Raw genomic sequence first — 17,215 nt, 5'->3', positions numbered from 1 at the left:
TACTTCAGTGGTACCCTGGGTATTGCCAGACTGATTCGTAGTCTGTTTTCTTTTTCTCATGGATATATAACAGTTGTGGTCTGGATCCCGGCAGCTCACATTGGCCTTCCATCTGCTATTTCTTCAGCATGGCACCAAATCTTTCTTATTTAGTTCATTATGGTTCTTATTTTCTGGTGCAGTTTTGTACTCTCTCCTCATCTTTCTTCCAGCGTTGTGATGCCACTACAGAGGCAGTTTGAGTGCTCTTTAATAAAGTAAGTATAGGGGACTATCGATGAATGAATGCCCAGGCAGGCAGGCGGATGGATGGATGGATGGATGGATGGATGGATGGATGGATGGATGGATGGATGGATGGATGGATGGATGGATGGATGGATGGATGGATGGATGGATGGATGGATGGATGGATGGATGGATGGATGGATGGATGGATGGATGGATGGATGGATGGATGGATGGATGGATGGATGGATGGATGGATGGATGGATGGATGGATGGATGGATGGATGGATGGATGGATGGATGGATGGATGGATGGATGGATGGATGGATGCTGGCTGGATAGGTGATCGGATGGATGGATGGATGGATGGATGGATGGATGCTGGCTGGCTGGATAGGTGATCGGATGGATGGATGGATGGATGGATGGATGCTGGCTGGCTGGCTGGATAGGTGATCGGATGGATGGATGGATGGATGGATGGATGGATGGATGCTGGCTGGCTGGCTGGATAGGTGATCGGATGGATGGATGGATGGATGGATGGATGGGTGGATGGATGGGTGGATGGGTGGATGGGTGGATGGATGGGTGGATGGGCGGGTGGATGGGCGGGTGGACGGGAGATATATAGAAAGATAAATAGACAATAGGCAGACAGAGAGATGGATAGACAGGGAAATACACAAACTCACAATTACAAAAAATAAATTAGTGGACAAACATGTTTTAAAAAGTGTTCAAGTTACTATAATTATGCCTTCCCATTTTGGGAATGGCAACGTTAAGGCTTTTAAGGAATGACTTCATTTGGACTCAGTGCTTGCTACAAAGCATGGGACTCAGTGCTTGCTACAAAGCATGGGAATTTTCAGGGTTTATAAACTTTGATATTTAGTTGAAGTAACGTTAACACATAAAAATAATGCTGTGCTACAATGAGACAGCTTAGTTGTAGAGAAAGAAAAGTATCTGTGAAGTGTTGGGTTAGCCGCAGCAGTGTGCACACATTTGTGTTAATAATCAGAGCCGTCTCTTGGACACATTTTATCTCTTATAATTCTCTTTATCAGGAAAATGGTCCGAGATCCCAATGTTTATGGAACAATCTGTTCACCCTGGCGGCGTAATCTTGCGTTGCAAAACTTGGAGTACTTTAACCCACAGGTTAATAATTAATTAGAAATACTCCATGGCTCTCTGGTCAGGTGGCCAATCATTTATCGCGCATTTCCTTCTATGCTGAGCACATTGTGTATCTGCTCTCTGTGCAAGGTAAACCTGTACACGCCTGCCTGTTCTGTAGCTGCCCTTGGGGAAGTAAGTGTGCACGGCTGTGTCCCACCTGTTATGTGTATGAGGGAAGCATGTACTACTCTTGATTCTACTGTGTCGGTTCTGTGTGCAAGCAAGTCAATGCCCCTGCGTCCATTAAGCTTCCTGCTCTGTGTGAAGGCTGTCTGGACTGTTCCTGCCCGTAATGTCCGTTTGTGTGTGAGGAGGAAGCGTGTACTGCTGCTGCAAGTTGGGAACCTTCTTTGTGGGACAGGGGGCGTGCACTGATCTCCTAATTCTCTCCCAGTCCCACTGTACCTGAACTAAGTTAGACTGAACAGTAGCAGTATAAGCTTTTAGCATGTATGGCTGCAAGGGGCTCAACCACCATTGACATTTTGGGGCGGCAGACACATATTACCAGATGTACATTTAGGATTGTGCCCAAGCAGCACTCTTTGCTGACACTACTCTGTGGTCTCTGTTGCAAAATAAGAGCTGTGTGCAGTGACAATATGGGGAAGCCTGCAGGAAGTAATGAAGGACCTATGACCTGTAGGAAGGATTGATTCAGTGAGGATTGCCTTTCACTTAGGATGGATGATTTTTTTAGATAAGATTGTACCTGTGAAAAGCATAAACTAAGAGGATTCACCAATTCCCATAGGCTGTCAGCCCAATGTTTGATGCACTCTAGCAGTTTGCCTATGGATAGTAAATCAAATCCTATAGGGGATGGAGTCTGGGGATTTGCTCATGGAAAAACTGCCTTTCACGCCTAGGGGCTGATGGATTCTGGGCATTGACACCAAGACAAACACTGTCTCACTGATAGGAAGGAAGTGTAACATGCATTTACCCATTGAAATATTGGGTTCAGAGAAAGTGCAAGGTACCAGGAACAAAGCTTGTCTTATTGCCCAAAGAATGTAGGGCTCTGTGGATTCACGCAGGATAGAGAATCTGTCCCCTGTAGGTAGTGGATTCCCTGTAGGTAGTGGATTCAGGAAATGTGTTCCAGGACAAAAACAATATTTCTCTTGCATGAAGTACGGGTTCTAGAAGGGAAGGGGGTGGGGAAGTCGCCCATTCAAAAAAAAAACTGCTAGCTGAAGAAATAATGGGTTCTAGCATGAGGCGAGAACCTGCCATTCAAATTTGAAATTGCACCAGTAAGAGCTAAACAATCACACATTATTATTATATTGGAAGAATGGGTTCTGATTATTACCAAAGAGGTGGTCAGCCAAACAACTATAGGAAGGATTGTTTCTGTGGAATAGCCCCAGAATGGCCATCCAATTACTTGTGGGAGGGATGGGTTTTGGGGATTCTCCAGAGAGAGAGAAATTGTTCATCGGAAGGAGGGTTCTGAAAATTTTGAAAATTAGATAAGAACCTGTGAAGAACAAACAAAGTGGCTTAATAACCCAGGGTGCGCTCCCACAACACCTATTCAACCAGCCAGAGTCAGAGATACACCAGGTTTCTCCGCAAAGTACCCCTAGCTTACACATAGGGAGCATAGGCCAGAGTCAGGGTGTTATCTCTGCTGGATGTGCCAGGGATTAATGACCCACAAGTGCTTTGCAAGTAAGATATAAAACAAAACATATTTCAGAATGGATTAATGACATTAAGAGAGGGAAAACATTATTTCACCTATAAGAAGGATGGTTTCTGGGATTCACTTACCCAGGGAAATAACACCTGTCACTCAAAGGAACATTTAGTTCAGTGTTTCCGATATACATGTCACCCATAGTAAGCACATGTTCAGATTAGTCGCCTAGGGGTATAACACTGCTGAAATGTATACAAACCACCATATTTAATTAAGAATGGATGCACTTATTGGAATTTTACAGCATGCCTAACTCAACACCACATTTAAACGGTTTTCGACTGGGATTGACCAGTTGTGTGCTTCTTGGTCTCATTCAGGTGGGCTTGCATTGAGGCTGTTGAATTTACCCGATCATTCATTCTTTGGCGTCTCTTTTTAAAGGCGTGATATCTTGGCGTGATTGTGGATGCTAAGCCAATGCAGTTCCTGGCCTATTACTGTAAACACTCCTGTAGAATGAGACTTTTTGTATTAATGCCAATCTAGTTTTGGTCCTCTCTCTGGAGAGATCTCATAGCAAAGGCGGGGTGCACACTTATTTCTTTATATATTCCCTTGTATTCCAAACAGCGGGGCACCTCCCTACATCCCCTTCGTCCTCTCAAACATTTTCTCTTCTCTTGCTTCTGCCCAAACCTTCCCATGATCTTTTATTATGATCCATCAGCATGACTCTGAATGAATATAACCGGTCTAATCTGGTTTAGGGCCCAATAACTGCAGCACTTAAGAGTCTTGCTTTCTGAGTTCAGCTCTTACTAAGGCTGCGGGTAGTATATGAGCCATGGCGGTAGAGAGACCATAGAAGAAGCACCTGAAAAGCACATGAAAAGTGAAAAACAAGCAAATCATATTGCAGAGCAGAGCATGGCCTCATGCACCAAGCCAGAAGAATATTCAAAGCACGACGAGCAGATTTAGACATTCTCACCATATGCCCATGCTATCGCCAGGCCAGATTAATGTCTGTCAGTGGAACAATATGAGGAGGCCACCCTGTGATTCAAAGAGGTGCACACCACTTCACAGACTTCCAGTAATCCTGGGCCATTATGCGTGTGCAATGCACATGGCGCTTGTGCTGCCCCAGGGCATGCCACACGCTGCAGTAAGTGAAATATGTTAATATTTGTTTTAGTCAAACGTACATCTTTCCCCCAGCGTAGAAACAAGGCGCAGAGGCTCCTGACCCTGGGTGCCCAGTGTGTGCAGCAGGCAACATTATTATGCCAGTTGCAGAGGCAGCGCTTTTGGTGCTGGGGAGGCTGACTATCTTTTAGTAGAGGGGTATTAACCTCTCCCACAAATATGAGCGTGCAACTGAGCGTATGAAGATAACTGTAAGTAATTCAAAGAGAGGTTCTGCTGGGTTCTCCTCTCCCCAAGGCCATAGTTTTAAAATAGCAGGTTCAAAGGGTGCATTTTACAGCATTATTTCTGAGAAAAACTGGGTAAAAGGCCCCACAATTTCCAATTGGTTCTCTAGGGTACCACAGGAAAAATATCCAGTAAGGATGCGGGGGTGGGTGGCTCTTAGAAAGGAGGATGGTGAAAAAGTGATGGGTGTTACTAAGGGGAGAAGCGGTGCATCCCCCAAACAATAAATCATGAGATCCTGCACACACGTATTTTGGGTCACGCAGCACGATCTCTGGTGGTCTTATTGCCTTCCAGTCTGCACATAGTAAATAAATCTCTCTATCAGTTTACAAATAAATCACTGGGCCTCATTATGACTCTGGCGGTAGCCGTGCCGGTAAATACTGGTACAGCTGCTGCTGGAGTCATGAATTTTCCAGCGCTTGCAAATGGGCAATTATCGGGGCATTACAGCCCTGACGGACCTGGTAATAGCCCATTCCCGGGCATCGGAAAATATTAGCCCCATTCCCATTTGAGTCCAATTGGACTCAATGGGAATGGGAGGCCGGATACACTGGCACCATTCCTGAATGGTGCTGGTGCATCCGTCGAGGTCTGAGCGCAGGTGCCGTTCCGTCCGCCAGGTCAGAACTGGCAGGCTCAAAGGCACCCGCTGGCAGAAGTCATAGTTTCCCGGTCCGGAAACAACGGTACCGGCAAGCTTACCGGTACCGTTGTTTCTGGTCTGGCAAACTTATAGTGAGGCCCACTGTCTTTAAATAAAATGTTGTCTCAGTACATAAACAATTTAATCTGGCAGGCTAATTTTGTGGTCATTGCTTGCATAGGAGCACCAATGATAGTGCGTACAGATGAAATCACCTTTGCACTTTCATTTTACTTTCCATTTTTTAAATAAAAATGTAAAAAGCTATCAGGAAAAGGCAGCATTTAAAATGGATTTCAATGTAATCAATCTGCTATAAACATGTGTTAAATGCAGGTAGATTCCGAATTAATCCATTAATCCATGAATTGTATGTCGGCATGAAAATCTCTACAGATGGTTTTGCAGGCAGAGCAGGAATGATGTGACGGAAATCTTTATTCCCGCCTGTCTGCCATTCAACCAGAAAACATATTTAAAACTACTCAGCAATAGTAAAAAGAAAGTGTATAGACTGGTGTAAGCCCTTTACGTCTTGTTTTTACACTTATTTTACTGGACTGCGGCTTCTTTTAAAATGAGTTGCAGCAAATAAATTGCCCACATTCTGTAAATAAACAGTCAATGGATAAGGAGGGCAACAAGAAGCACCTCACTGCTTGGCATTGATCAAAAAGCACTTTGGAATCATGAGCATGAATTTGATAAATATGTCTGTGATAGTGATTGAAACTGAAACCCTTTGAACAAGTAATGCATTTTTGGCTTGGTCCTCATTTCATTTATGTCCCCATTCACCTAACAGTGAAATGTCTACAAATCATGAGACATATACATCCATTTGGCCACCTTTACTGTCAGATGCAAGCTTGGGCTGTCCTGCTTGAACAGCAGTTGTTCCTTCTAAATATTTGGGTCTGGGGTGGAAGTCATGCTCTTTATTTTGCGAGGTCAGTACACTCTTAACCCCCCCCCCCCCCAATGGTAGATGTGCCTATGATGGCTGCTGCCCATACTGTTAAAGACAGAAGTGAGTGGACATCATCTGAATTTAAACAAAAAACGTTGTGTATTCTGAAAGAAATTATTGGGTAATAACAACATAGTAACAACAATGCACTATGTGGATAGACGACCTCATCAGAACTGCTGGGAAACACCCTCATCATTAGAGGCTCCCTTGTTACAAAAGTTACTGTATGTTCATATCATACGTAAAATAATGAAATGTACATATTGTACGAAGTTAAATGTATTCTTTAATATTATAACAACATCTTCTCGAAACGAAGAACAGATAGAATAGGTCATTGCATTTCGGACTTCTGAGGTATATCATTAGTGAAAAACTCTGTAAATGGTAATACAAAAACACTTAGTCAACCCTACAATGGTCTAAAGAATTCTAAAAAGCCAAACATATCAAGCACAAATCTCTGTATACCACATTGGATCACACCTGTCTTGAATAAGTATGATAAAACATTTACAAAAATAAAAACGAAGAACCACAAAAAAAACATTAGAAGTTAAGTTGTATGTGTATCCCAACCAAATGTTATTAACATCAAGTTCACTGTCTCCAGAGTCTTACCATCTATATGCTTTGTCAGCAGCAAACAATGTGTTTGCATAACTCGAGGCTAAAAACTGTAATGATTCTACCCGCTAAAAATAGCATTCTGTGTTCATAGCGTGGCTGAGATATACAGGAAACCTTGCACTGCAGCTACCAATGCTTATAGTGCCTGCGCTGTGTTTACCTCTGTGTGCAGACAGGTTGCAGTGCTGTAGTGCTTCTGACCACGTGATGAGGCTTGCTTGCACAACTTTTACAATGCTGCACTTGTTCAGTGTGTGCGCCCTGATGTCCCTCACAAAACTGGCTCATAAAATTCCTATAGGTAGCTTATAACAACTCATGAAAAAATTATGAGATTTTTGGAACAAGACAAAGAACTTTATAAAAACTTATTTGACACCCATTTTCTTATTGAAGACCCTTGCAAAATATTGACTAGGAAATGTTTACAGCTGAAGCAGTCCAGTTTGCCACACAGGATCACTTGCCTATCTGTATGTATTTCACATCATGCGGTGCTTAAGCTTTTTCAGATCTTTGCATCTACTCAACTGAGTACATATTTTGTGGATGACTATTAGAATCCATTTCGTTTGGTGTATAAGGAGTTTATGTATGAGTTTGCTGGATGTGCTGCTCCAAACCCTCTCCTATGTACTTCCCTTCCATGCAGTATATTTTTGGATGGCTAACACAGCTGATGGGCTTGTGAGTAATTGCCGTCTGGCTTGTGTGGTTTTTATTTAAGCAATATAACCCGAGGAGGGGGGCATTGCCGGTGAGGTAGTGCCTCAGGGCAGCCGTTAGAGCACAATGGAAGCAGTTTGGTAGAGACCCTGTTCTGAGCCTCCTCATTGGCTGGTAGACTGGAACACCCCCTTCGCCGGGTACTAATAAATAATACAATGATGCAGGTAATTCTATCTCAGAAAGGATAGTCTGCTAAACAGACCCCCCTTTCAGAAAGCTCCATGCCAAAAGGACAGTGAACACATGTGCCCTGCTGCATCAGTCTCCTGATCTGCAACACCTGCCCATCTATGGCACATGGTGGGTTCAAAGGTCACATATGCACCGTCTGACAGCTGCTGTGACACCAAAGTCACTGCAGGAAGAGGCTGCATTTAACTTCTTCACCTATTAGCCAACACCTAATAATTAGGAAGACTATCCATCTGGGTAATGTCTTAGAAGAAGCCATAGCTGCCTTTTGGTATGGTGAATGATAGTGTACACAGTTATTAAAGCCACATCAGATTTGACCATCTTAACTCTGCGTCCCCCCTGTAGATGCCTTCCATGATGTCATTTTGTATGCCATTGTGAATCCCCTCTGTTATATTATGTATGTACGCCCAGGCTTTGGAATGGGTGGAAGATAAGATGGTAATCACTTCCCACGTCCGCTGAATGTCAAGGGTTTTGTTGTGTGAAATCTGATCACCTTAACTCTCTCTTAACTAATGTTTTCACAGTGAATTTCAAGGGTATTGTTATACTACAGTTTCTTTGAGGCCCGTTAGCCCTGACCTTCAGCCGTGATCACTGTACATGTTGCATCAATACGTTTCTTCAGGGCCCACTAGCCATGGTCTTCAGCCTTCTAACTTGCCCCCAGTCTGATTTGGTTGTATCCTTATTCCTCCTCCAAATAACATTGTGAGCACATTTAATTTTCGGCTTATCACAGGCATTGCATTAAAAAAATGGCGGCTTTTAATTTCTGAAAAGTCTCTGTAGTGTGCTGTCCCATCTTTTTATCTAGGACCCCAGAGTCATGTGTGAGGTACACCTGACAGGAAGGGGCTGTGCAGTGAAAGTGTAGAGGGGGAAATAAAGAGGTTATCAGAAGCAGCTCGGTGTCTGGCAGTAATATCATTGTAGCAAGACAACATATAACAACACAGGTTCGAATCCCGGTCTTGCTCTTAGAAACTGGTCTCCGGTATTAAGTGCGTTATTAAAGGCCAATTATATTTATTGAAGTGTTTGGCTTCCACCATGCAGCTAACATCACTGTATGTCCTACTGCTAGGACATAACACTGGTGACGAGCGGTTGTGAATGCTGCAGGCCTCCTGGTCCTGCTACTGACAGCTGAGGACCCGGCGCATATCGGCGGGCTGCGGTGCGGCGGGCGCCTACTGAATTATTTTTTTCTGCCATCCACGATAGAGCTGCTGGGTCAGTCAAAATCTGTGACATTGGAGCGGCCCAGTTGGGGCTCCGCCAACCATGTGGTGTAGGCTGCAACACAAGAGGGGACGCGTTGTCTCTGTGGCCCCCTGGTGGTCAAAATGCACAGGTGCACTCGTCGGCTGTCTCACAGAGCACACAGTTGCTGCTTGGCTCCCACTGAAAAACAAAAGTGCAGAAATGACTTATGCAAGGACCACCAGTGCCCTTAGTAGCATGAAGTGGGCACATTACAGCGGGCACTGCAGCAAATTCACCAGTTGCGACAAGGAGCAAGACAGTTTGCAGTAATTACATTACAGGGAGGGCCAGGAACCAGGCCCAACATTGCAAGTTTGCTCTGCACACAACCTCATGTCAGAAGGAACTCTGCAAATGCCACACCATCAATATCTTTACCAGCTCTGCCAAGTCGATTGGATGGGGGCAATGTGTCCTTACAACTGCAAGCTATTCCACCTATTGACATATCAGACACTAGCAGCCTTGCACCTAGATGGGGTAGATGGTTGAAGAAATCATATATCTACATTGATGCAACAGGAATCAGAGAAGAAAGGAGACTACGTGTCATACTCGTGCACTTGCTTGGGCTGACAGTACGTGATATTGTGTTTGAGATGCCAGATACTGCCACAGACCCATTTGCAGGGATAATTTACTCATTAAATACATAGTTTGCTCCACATAGGAACATTGATTACGAGAGGTTTCTGTTCCACCACCCAGGAGAAAGGAGAGAGATTAGTTACCTTCGTCATGATGCTACGGAAACGAGTTAAGTATTGCGACTTCGATAACTACTCGACAGATGAAACACTGAGATCACAAGTGATAGCGGGTTGTGAGTTAGCAAAGTTTCCGAAGAAACTTTTACAGAAAACCAGGTCACTTGAGGAAATCTTAATGTTGGCGAGGGCTGATATGGCCATTTCCATGCTAGCAGAGTCCTTGAGAAATATCAAGATCACACAAGAGGCTTTGTGTATGCCATAGGCAACAAGACAGCAGTTGAATACAGTCCAACACTGCTGCTTCAGTTAAATGGAAATGCACAAGAGAAACGTATGAAGGGCTCAAGCACACTGCTATGCTTATGGTGCCTGATATCGACATATATTCATATGGGTTGAGCACACCTCTCAAGTGTAAGGATACGTTTGAGACAACCTGCTCATATAAAGACAAGTCAATGAAGATGATCATCTATGTTGTGAAAAGGGGCATACCAAGAGAAAGAGTTTTAAATCAGTCATGAAAATGGGCTGGTGCACATCATGTACCAAATCATGTTTGTTTGTTTGTTTGTTTTATTGATTCATAAATCACGCCACACCCTAGGGTATCTGGGCGCATTACAAGACAGCTTAGAGGTAAAACATTTTTGATACATACAATCAGGTCACTGAGGTCATAAAAATATTTGAAACATACAATCAGGTCAAAAAGGTCATAAGAGTGTGATCTAGATACATACATACAAGACACAGAAGAGGGGGTGTAGGCTTATAAACAGGCTAGTTCAGCAGAAAAACAGGCACGCGATCATATATAACACATAAACTTTATAGAAGTCGAAGGACAAGTGCATATTCAGGAGAGGCCTAGGTAGAGGTCTTCTAGGAACTCTAGGCACTACGGTGAGGGGTGTCATTCATGGAAAGCCATTTTTTGGTGTTGTACCTGAAGCTTTGGAAGGTCTGACTAGAGCGCAAGTGCAGGGGGACGGTGTTCCAGGCTTGGGCCGCTAAGCCGGGGAAGCTGTTGCCCCCAGCTCTTTTTAGGTTGAACTGTGGAACTGTGATGCAACAGGAGTTGGAGGTCCTAGTGGGTCGAGATTAAGTTTTAGTGATGATTTTGTCTTTTAGGTATTGTGGCGCTGCATTGTTGAGGCATTTATGTGTGATTGTGACTCTTTTGAAGAGAATCCTGACCTTCATGGAGAGCCATTTGTGATTCCTTCTAATTTCAGAGATGTGATCTCCACTTGTGATGCTCAAGGCGGCTCTAAGATCATTTTTTTGCAGTATTTGGAGTTTGTTTAGGATTTGTTTGTTTGCGCCTGCATATAGTGCACTGCAGTAATCAAGTTTGTACGCGATTAGCGCTCTTGCTAGTGTGATGCAGCTATTTGTAGAGAGGTAAGGTTTGCAAGCATGTATAAGCTTGCACGTGTAGGAATTGGCCGAGGAAGTCGAATTGACTTTTTTTTGGAGGGTCGGTGTGGAATCTAAATAAAAACCCAAGGTTTTAGTTTCCTTAGCGGTTTTGATAATGTTACCATTAATACTGAAGGAGGAGTATTGGGTGTCAAGCTTATTAAGGTTTGTGGAGGCACCTAGTATTAGGATTTCGGTCTTCTCATCATTCTGGCATATCAGCCTATACCTCAAATTCAAATGACATGGTGATCAAGATGTTTCCGTCCCTATTCAGAGGCCTAGGGAAACTGATGGTCAACCATCCCATCCTGCTCAACCGGCTCTGTGATAACCTGGGTATCACTGATCAGGCTCTGGCCTGGCTGACTTCTTTCCTCTCTGACCGACCCTCCCAGGTCCAGCTTGGGTCCTTCCTTTCCTCTATGCCTCTCTCCACCTGTGGTGTTCTCCAGGGGTCTAACATTTCTCCCTGATTGTTCAACCAATACCTGGGACCTCTCACCCACTGCATTGCTGCTCTCTGCTCGAACGTCGAGTGCTATGCGGACGAAAATCAGCTCGCTTTCAGTCTCGCCTCTGCCGCCTCTTCACCGTCTCTCATCCCAGATTGTTGTCTGCAATCCAGGAGTGTTGTGCCACCAATGATCTCTGCCTGAATGCAAGTAAGATGGATATCCTCCTCATCGGTACACCTGCATTTTTCTTTCCTGCCATTCTCTGGCCGGCCTCCCTTGGCCCTCTTCCTGCTCCCACCTGTGATGCTAAGAACCTCAGGGTCACCTTCGACTCTGCACTCTCCTTCTCTTCTCACATCTCTGACGTCTCTACCAACTGCACTTCCTCAGCAGTATTTTTCCTTTCCTCTCCTTCCCCCAGAAGCTCTCTTTCTCTAGAGCTCCAGTTCTCTCAAGGCTTGACTACTGCAACAGTCTCTTTTTAAGTCTCCCTGACTCTACTCTCCGTCCTCTGCAACTCATCTGGAACAGGACTGCAAGACTTGCCCTTGGCCTCAAGCCCAGAGATCGAATCTCTCCAGCCCTGAAATCTCTATTGTCTCCCAGTGGCTGCAAGGATCAAGTTCAAGACCCTTTGCGTTGTCCACAAGGCCTTCTGGGGCCTGGTACCTGAATACCTTCAACTCTCTCTTTGGAAATATCTTCCTACTCGAGCTCTTCGCTCCTCCACCTCCTTGACGGTCAGTCGCTTCTACAATTAAAGAGTTGTGGGCAGATCTCTCTCTTTGGCTGGTGCCTCCCTCTGGAACAGCCTCCCTGCATCTCTGAAACTTGAGCAGAACCATCTCTGGTTCCGGAAGCATCTCAAGACTTTCCTCTTTGCTTCTGCCTTCTCTCTTCCTCTTCCCTGCTGATCTCCTGTCTGATACTGCACTGGTCACCTGGCTACCCTCTGAACCACGAGGCCAGGTCCCTGCCCTCCCAGTTGCTCACCTGCACTGCCTCCTGGCAACCTTGCACTTGGGTCTGTATCTGCAACCCTACAGTCCACTACCTGCACTATCAGACACTTGTTGTCTGCACTTAACTCTTGCACTTCCACCTGCTGGCCGCACTCCTTGTTTTTGATGTTTTGATCTGTGTCTTGCACTTGTTCCTCCTCCCCTTCCCCTGGCACTTTTCCCTGTTGCTCCCCCCTGCACTTGCACAATCTCAATGTCACTAGGCCTAATAGGATTGCTGTCTTGTCCTCCCTTTGTTTCCCCTCCCTTGCCTCGTCCCGCCTTGAAACACTTATATATTGGCACGTTATAAATGTCATTACATATCATATATCAAATCAAGCTGCACATCAATCCGGAGGTCAAGACCGTTGCACAGCACTACTGGGAAATCCTGCTACATATTCAAAAACAGGTGGAAGATGGGATACAATCGTCGCTGGATCAGGACATTATTGAGAATTTAAAGGGGCACACTCCATGGGTTTCCCCAACTGTCCGAGTGCCAAAGAGAGAAAATGGGGACAAAATGTGCATATGTGTAGACATGCGTGTGCCAAATCTTGCGATCGAGAGGGGAAGGCATCTGTCTCCAAGAATGACAGATATGATGCATCTTCTGCATGGGTCAAAGGTGTTCTCAAAACTGGACATGAACAAAGGTTATCACCATCTAGAACTACACCCTGCGTCTCGCTATATTACTACCTTTGCAAAAAACTTGGGGCTGTTTAGATATAAAAGACTCAGCTTTGGGGTCTCATTTACAGCTGAGATTTTTCAAAATGAAATCCATAAAGCCATCTGGTGCATCATTCAATGAATCAACTATAGGGATGACATCATCATCTTTGGAGCCACACTGGAGGCTCATGACAATACTCTGCGACGTGTGTGTATGGCACTTGAGGATGATCATTTGACACTGAATACCGCCAAATGTGAGTTCAGCAAAATCAATGCTGAAATTCTTTGTACATATATTTTCAAGTGAGGGCTTGCAGCATGATGCCTCAAAAGTGCAAGCTCTGGTTGATACTGTACAGCATGGCTGGGGTCCTCTAGCAGTCCCCCAGATAAAAGCACAGTACACTTGGGCCCATCAACAACACCCAGCCACAAGAACAGAGGTCTCAGCCATAGAACACAGTTACTGTTGTTTATTAGCAAACAATCAGGGATTACAACAGAAAAGCAAAAGTTTCATCCAAGGCTCTCAGCTTCTAAATGTGTGTCAGCCACTTTTGTTGCAAGATGGATTCGCAAATACAGGTTCCCTCCTGGAAAAGTATCGACTATGCGGATTGTTCCGTTTGGGCAAGCAACATATAGGAAATACATAGGTTAGTTTAGGGATTGGTTGGCCATGTCCAGTGACTCCTCGTAGGACCACGTCTAAGAGCCCCATCTACAATGTTGCAAGGTCGCAGGAATACTATAAACCCCTGCAAAAAAATGATATCCCCATACTGAAGGCGAATTTGGATTGGACAGAGCGTGTTTCCCCCATAATCATGGGAGACCTGGCAGTTCCCAGGCTGCATGTACCTCTTCAAGGTGGTGGGAAGGAACATGGAGCTGTGAAGTGTTCTCTAATGTTGCCATTCTCTGATCACCCAAGCCTCAGAGTGCAGCCAGTTAACGAAACGTAGGCAACATTTGTATCTTATTTCCTCTGGTTCTCTGTGAAGAGACTTCTCTTTCTAGGTCACATGTGTTGAGACCACGAAATGAAGCCTTCTCGTCTGTAATTATGAGGATCTTAGCCTGAATTTCTGCAGGTGACTCACTATCTTGGTAGCTGGAATGTTCCTGCTCCCCCTTCGGCTGTTTGTCCTGTTTCTGCTCGCCTCAAGCTGTGTCTAACATGCCAGCTTGTCTGTGTTTCTCAAACTTGTCTCCTTTCTTGCTGGGTCTGATGGCCTATAACTCCTATGTCATTCCTTATGGCTTCTCCATGTTATTAGCAATGTAAGCATGTGCAAGATATATATATATATATATATATATATATATATATATATATATATCTATATCTATATCCAAAAACTGCCTACACCAATGCATCAGTGTGGTCCTGAGCCGCACTCACAAAGTGAAGAGTAAAAGTTCTGGTACGCCAAGAAGACAGCACCTCAGTCCAGTTAGTTGAAATTTCCTTTAATGTTGCAAATCATTTTTAAAAATGATTGCTTGAAGCCCGCGCCCAGCCAAAGAACAATGGAAAGCCAGCAATGAATGACGTGTTTCGCTACACCTCGTAGCTTGGTCGTGTGGTCGATTCATCGAACAGACGGGGGATTGGAGATGAGGTGTCAAATCTGACCCTCGTGCCCCCTGCTCGTGACTCTCTACCCAAAGACAGACAAACAACAGATGCACCCCTCTTTTATGCCCACCATTACGGTCATCAATGTATCGCAAGGGTGAAGAGCGGTATTCCCTAGACAACCATTTAGACCATACCCAATTGATGATTTGGATGACATGGAATTGACTTTCGATCGATCAGGTCGACTGACCGGAAAACCAGAAATGTATGACGTTGTCACTGACATCACGACAGAGCCGCTTGTACATGAAGTACATACCTATCCATTCATGAAGCTACACAAACCTACACTAGTTTATTGCATAAAGGCAGGAAGCACATGCTTACGACTCACCTAGGCAGAGGACTGACACACACACATGCATCTATATTCATATCTTTCACCAAAGCTGGAACCACAAGATGCAGCAGAATTCATATACATATATGCGTTTTAGAAAAAAAAATTCTATGCTCCAGATTACTGCAGAAGAGTTGCAACTGGCTTCATGCCGGTTTTCTCCACATGCAGTAGCACTAACAAGAGTTCTATTGCATTAACATACGTTTCTGCAACTCTTCTGCAATAATCCGGAGCATAGAAACTTTTCTTCTGAGACGGTTTCATTTTTTTTCTCGAAACTACTGGGAACAACATATATAATAAATAAAAAAACACTTAAAAGCCTGCACCCGCTCGGAGACAAGCGCCCGGCCTATCATTCTGGGAAGTCGCTATACCATGAGACACTAGAAGACCTTCACCTTTTTGAATTGCACCTAATAAAGAAGGACATCTAATCCTACTTTTGTTTCGCCGTACAGGTAAAACCATTACACCATCTAGACGTTTCCAAGCACGCTACTCGAGATATTAAAAATCTTGTGTGACCTCCCATGATTGCTACAAAGAGGGTTTTTTTTCCAACCCGCATTTACTAACTAATCAGAGTGGGTCACCTAGAACAAGACATTTACGAAAGAAAATGGTATTATTTATTCAACATCATCATATCAACGTCCTGAATACGGCTACACCTACAAAGACTATTAGTGATAGTGTTGGATCTATTGCAACACGCCAAAACATATGTCGACTATCACACTGGCTCTAAATATCGAGAACCTTTTTCAACAGAGTTTTGATAAATGTTATATCTCTGCTATTACCCGATTTTGTGAGTGTGCAACCAGTTGTGCATATATCAAACATGTACTAACTCCACTTTTTGTTGTGTTCTTTTTAGTTGCTTTGAATTGTATTGAATTGAATTTATTTGTACTTTTGTTGTATATGGTTTTTTCAGACACCCTTGTAGGGTTTATTAACTCCAGCCTTCATTGATGCTGAAATACATGTAAAAATATTTTTCTCTATATTCCTTGATTTTGGGATTTTTAAAAAATGTTTGTGGTGTCTCATTTAAATCATTTTGGAACACCCTGCAAGTCCTCGGTGTTGTGCACTATCCTGTAAGAATCCAAGCTCTGAGAAATTGGATAATTACCTTCCGTTTTGCTCTTACACATGTCTCTTACCCGTGAAGGTTCTCCCCCCTAGAAAACAGGGTCCTCCCATTTTTTGATACCTGCTGGAACAATAGACACAAAAAACATCTCTGTCCTACTGAACAGCCAGTGTTCTGGTGGTATTGCATCTAATGTGTTTTGCATGTGTGATGAAACAGTTTCCTCTTTTTCTTCTTGTCAGTTCCACAGACCTCATCTTTCGTCTGTTGTTGCCTATCTCAGGGAACCCTTCTATCTTTATATCCTTCTGAGGTACTACCAATGCTGCGGTATTCAGATGTACTAGTGAGCATATCCCCCCTCCAGTTGGGTGGCAGCTGAAGGTATCCCTTTGCTCCACAGGCCCAGTAGTGATCCATGAGCATGCCTGGTATCCTTGATCTTTTTGCATCCTCCTTCTCTCCAACCTTTACTTCTCCATCATTCTGGAAACATAAAGCAGCTCGCTTGAGCGGTATGATAGGCATTTGTCCCGCTTAGTTTTCTACCCATGTGATCAGCTTGGCGCTTGCTTCCCATTTCTTGATGCACTGGTAATTTTATTGCTTTGCTACTTCCAATTGGACTGTTAGGGGAGCATGTGCTTTAATCCCAACTACTCCCTCCTTCCATCCTTCTGATGTGTATACCTGCCCATACACCAGCATCTGTGGTCTTTCTCAACATCCTGGCATTTCTCCTATCTCTGAGGGTCCTGTCTTGGGACATTGTAACTCTCTTTGTGTCACTGTTTGTACATCACGCTTGTGCGGGCCCTCTGTGATATATTCTATGCTTTTATCTGTATTCCAGTAATGCTCTAACATGTCTTGAGTCT

The sequence above is a fragment of the Ambystoma mexicanum genome, chromosome 4p (genome assembly GCF_040938575.1).
Source record: "Ambystoma mexicanum isolate Mex_15411 chromosome 4p, UKY_AmexF1_1, whole genome shotgun sequence".
NCBI lineage: Eukaryota > Metazoa > Chordata > Amphibia > Caudata > Ambystomatidae > Ambystoma > Ambystoma mexicanum.
Note: the sequence above shows the minus strand (reverse complement) of the source record.